This window comes from Papaver somniferum, chromosome 3 (assembly GCF_003573695.1).
Source record: "Papaver somniferum cultivar HN1 chromosome 3, ASM357369v1, whole genome shotgun sequence".
Classification (NCBI taxonomy): domain Eukaryota; kingdom Viridiplantae; phylum Streptophyta; class Magnoliopsida; order Ranunculales; family Papaveraceae; genus Papaver; species Papaver somniferum.
In genome coordinates this window covers 209278931-209283799 of record NC_039360.1, presented here as the reverse complement: position 1 = coordinate 209283799, position 4869 = coordinate 209278931, and the positions used below count along the sequence as shown (strand labels likewise).

At 36.3% G+C, this 4869-nt stretch overlaps 1 long non-coding RNA gene across 1 annotated transcript; it reads left to right on the top strand.

Annotated features, from left to right (window-relative positions):
• The first annotated feature begins 1466 nt into the window (after window positions 1–1466).
• On the top strand, window positions 1467–4624 carry LOC113358540. Its single transcript, XR_003364660.1, has 2 exons — window positions 1467–1684; window positions 4198–4624. It is a non-coding gene; the product is annotated as an uncharacterized LOC113358540 (long non-coding RNA).
• The last annotated feature ends 245 nt before the right edge of the window (window positions 4625–4869 follow it).

Genomic DNA, 4869 nt, shown 5'->3' with positions numbered 1-4869 from the left:
ATTAGTGATACTCAGACTCGATCGAAATTATTACCAAGTTTGAAACCCTAATTTTAGGAAGCCTTGGATCTAAGAGATGGAGGACTGTCCAATATGGGCAGAGAGACCAGGCAACCAATAGGTATGAGGACTGGCCATTGGTGGTGGAGATACCGGCTAGGCTATGTACATAGGATTGTCCAACTTGTGAACTAATCAAAATAGGATTAGGCGAATATAGGATTAGGCGAATATAGGATTAATCAAAATATGGGTTAACGAATGGTGCGATCGGCCGACCATGGTGTCCAAGTGGACCGTCCAAGTTCGGCTATGGTGGTGTACGGACAACCATATCGACGACCGTCCATTCCTAAGAATTTTGTTATTTTTCGTTGGACATTTTAGCATTATTTTGTATTTTCAGAAGAATTTGATCTTGACTGAAACTCTCAATTTTTGCTTGAATGAACAAGTAGGATTTTTGCTTAAACGTTTAGTATTTGGGAAATATAGTTATATTTTAATATATTATGGGGCGTAAAGACCCAATTGTCGTGGGACCATTTGCTTAATCATCCATATGGTGGATTAGCAATATTTTACAAAGATATGAGAAATCAAGAGCATATAGAAAGTGAAAAAAAGGGTGTGTGTGTGGGGGAGCCGTCCAATCATTCTCAATTCTATACAGAAGTGGATACTGCAATTGTGCAATATATAATGATGAAATAAGCGGAATATTGAAAGCTCAGCCAAGAGACTTCAATGATTACGAATTCACTCTCCGAAGATGGTATATGATCAGTCAGAGGTCATCGCAACATGAGCTTTCATGTCCGAACCATAAAATATGAATTTCATATATTCGACTGAAGCTAGGCCAAAAATATACAAAACTATAATTTTAGAATTTTAGCCTTCTGTTGATGGTGGTTTTTTAACAAGGACATAAATTGGAAAATTTCTCTGCCCTGGTTGCAGAAATATAATGAATTCCTGACCCAGCATTATGATTAAGGATTTGTATGTACGACTTGTATTCCACAAGAGAATCAATAATGCATATCAAACCTCTGGTTTAACCGTTGATCGGTGCCTAATAATGTGTATTTCTAAGCCATTTTGTTGTCTTTTGTCACATCTCAAGTACTCTAATGTATTGTTTCAAGTAAAATTATGCATTTTGCGTGTCGGGTATCAATAATTTGTGCTCATTTTATAGGACTGATAAATATGGGGGATTCATAAAGCGAGCCGGGGACTGAAGGTCCGAGTGACAACATTATATATAGTGGAGTTTGCGTGTGGCCTTGAGGATCAAAGCATATCAGAAAGAAGATGGACCAAGTAATGGGCTTAGTCTGTGTTTGGAAAATGAGGAAACAAGTGGAAACTTCATTTATCCATACCTAAGCTAAGGAAAGCATCCAAACATGCCCTAGAGAACTTTACCATCGTCTTTTCCACGGTTAGAAACAAGTTTGCTCAACTTTTATTTCTCTCTTGAACCACACTACCTTCTCTGTCAATCAAAACCAAAAAGAACCCTATATCTATATCAACCCTAATCCAGCTCTATCTCCCTAGCTTTTTCTTCAATTGGTACCATTTCACATCAAGTTACCGTTAGAAGCAAGAGTTGAAGAGGCATGGAGATAAATCAGAACGTTGTGAAATGAGTATTTTGAAGTCTGCATCAATGGTGAGTTCTGAGAACATCAAACCCCTAAATTTTATATTATCTGTTGTATTGTACAAGGGGAAATCTGGTACGAGAATTGTATAAAAAGGGGTTATGTTGTGTAATTGAGGAGAGGCAGAGAGAGATAGAGGAAGTACTCTAATTAGTTTCCTTTTTCTCTTAGGGTTCTAAAAGAGATCAGTTGAAAAACAAATCAATTGTGTTTTTGTTTCTTCAATGAATTTATCTATAATTGAATCTCATTTATATCCTGTTTTCAGTATGTTCTAATTTCTTAAGCTAGGGTTGAGATGAAACCCCTAGACTATCACTAGATACTCATATTTTGATGTTGTTCTTGATGTGCTTTACTGAATTAGGAAATGTTTAATCTTTGAGCTGCAATATATAACTTACACCTAGTATGTCATGCATCCTAGGTTGTTAGAACAATTGTATGTTGCTGTATCAAATCATGTTAAATTGAATACATTAATCTGTGATTGGATGTGCTGTAATAAGACTTCTAATACTAGGGATTAATACCTTAGTTGATGTTAAACCTTCCACATTGAGATCCCTTTGATGAAACGAAAGACTCGTATCTCCATCGCTGATTCAGTATATGGGAAAAGAAAAACTTCGTTGTTGAATATCTAGTATGGTTTGAGTGGTGAAATCAACTACCCTAGTACCACCCATCAACTGTTTTAAAGTCTTTCTTTTGCTGTCAAATTTTACATTTAAATCTTTCTCAAAACAAACTATTTCGTCGTTTCGACAATTATCCGGTTTTAAATTAGTATAGTAGAACTTAGAAATTCAACTTCACACCAACCAAGTCCCTGTGGAAACGATCCGTGCTTACTGTATTATACATTCTAGACACCGTATACTTGCAGTTAGTTTAATTGTAGGCTTTCTAGTCCTACCAAATTTTTGGCGCCGCTGCTGGGGACTCGGTAGCGGTATAGTTTTTTTTTATGTTCCACTTTACTGATTTCAGTTCAAGATCTGTGTATATTTGTTTCAGTTTTAGAGTATAGCTTTTCTTTTCCTAGTTTAACCTAGTTGTATATAATCCACATCTTAATCCCTGCTTTCAATTGTAGTTTGTAATTTGTAGTTACTTCGTTGTCATTCTCATAACTGTATCTGTAGCTTGCTACTGTGGTACAGCTTGGCTAGTTCATCTGTTTACACACCCTGCATCACATATCATTCTTAAAAAAAAAAGTGTAAGAGTCAGTTTCATCCGTAACTATCCACATATGTAGTTGTTATTCTCCCCTTTCTAAAAAAAAAAAACTTCATTTAGATAGCAGCATCTATTTAAGCTTCTTTTAGTTATCAGTCATACTCACTTGCATCATTATTCTGTAGCATACCTTTTATGTTTTCCTGCCATCTTTAGCATACCTCTGTTGTGTATTCCATTTGTTTTTATAATCTGCATCTCAGTGTCATTTATAGATGTAAGTTCTGATGTTCAGTTTCATTTGCATTCTTGCATCTTGTTTCAGTGAGGTACCTGCATCTTTGCATCATCTTTTGAGTCTACTTGCATTCTGTCTTACTGCATTCTCATACCAGCATCATTGTCTTGTAAGATAATCTCACTCCCATATTTCGTTTAGCATATTTAGTCTCCTGTTGTTTTTCAGTTGTAGTTCACTATCTTCTGTAACTTTGTTGTTGTCCTGTAGTTTAGTTAAACCATTTGTTCAGATACTTCTAGTTGTAGCCTATAATTTCAATCACTCTGTATTTGCATCTTTTCATAGTAATATCATGTAGCTTAGTTTGTACATGTTGTTAGATTTCTTAATCTCTTAAAATTACAGTACATCACCATCTGTAGTAGTGTAGCAGAATGCATCTCATCATATTATGCATCTATAACTTTCTAGTTCCACATGAACTTCTTCAGTTTTGAGCATTCTGTAGCTTGACTCTAGTGTTGTAGTCTCTTTCATGTAAACTGAACCTGTAGATCAAGAATCTGTAGAAGTTAGTATATCATCAACTAAGTAATTGCATTTCATTTTCCTGTAATATTCCAAGCATTCTTGCATAATAGTTAAGAGTCCTTTCTGTCTTTTCACTTTCATTTAGGTAACTGCATCTCCGCATATTAGTCAGTAACATAACATTTTATCCCGTAGTAATCATAAACTGTTATCTTTATAAGAAGCATTATTTAGCTGTAGTTTGCATTTAGTTACCATTTACACAATCCTGTAGCTGTATAAAGTAGTTCATTGTCACTGTCACCCTGTATAAATTCCATCCCAGCACTCTGCATAGCATCCCCATTCTGTTTACGTTTACAGCTTGTCCACAATTTTTGTTCCATTCTGTCCTGTTCAAATCTTTCATCTGGGGATAGCTTAGCTTCCAGTTATTGCAGTGATAATTTTGCTATGACAGTCTAGGTTATGCACTGTCAGTGATAAAAAAAATAGCTTTCCTTGTTTCACTGCGCTACTTGCGCAATTCTGGGAACTGAAATTCTTTTTTTTTTGAGTTGCCAGGTACATGCAATACTGAAGTACGAGCCAAGGACAAGGAGAAAAAGGAGCACAACAGTCTGTGGAAATGCCTAAACCTGGTTTAATACCAGCAGTATCGTATTCTCAAACTGGATGTTCCATCTCGAATAGTTACCACGTCCTTCCTCTGAATTACTGCTTGAGCATTGCCAAACCCTACAACATATAAAATCTTTGTGCATAACCGTGTCATACTCTGAGTAAACATATTTGCTAGCTGAAATTGTTGTTCCACTGCGCATCTCAATATCTGCAGAACTGTGTGCTTGTGTGCATTCATCCCTGATCGGATTTTCCTAAGCCCTTGTTTCCCTGACCTGCTGATCACATATTGACTCTGTTTGCATGATTTTGAAAACTAGCTTTTGATTTCTCATAAGTTTTGATTCACTGCATTATGATTTTCTCAGTCGAATGTTGCTGTAATTGATGTGCTATCTAGGCTATGATTGTGTCTTTTAGAGACCAAACTAATCGACTAGTTAGAATTCATCGAGAGGACGTAGTTGAAATCCCTGTTTCTGACGTAGAAGGCCCTGACCAACCAGAGACAATGGGTGAACAGTTGAATCAACCCCGTAGTCTCAAGGATTACATGTACCCCACGAGGACAAGCCAGCCCTCTTGTATTGTTCTACAAGAAACTGCTGGTCA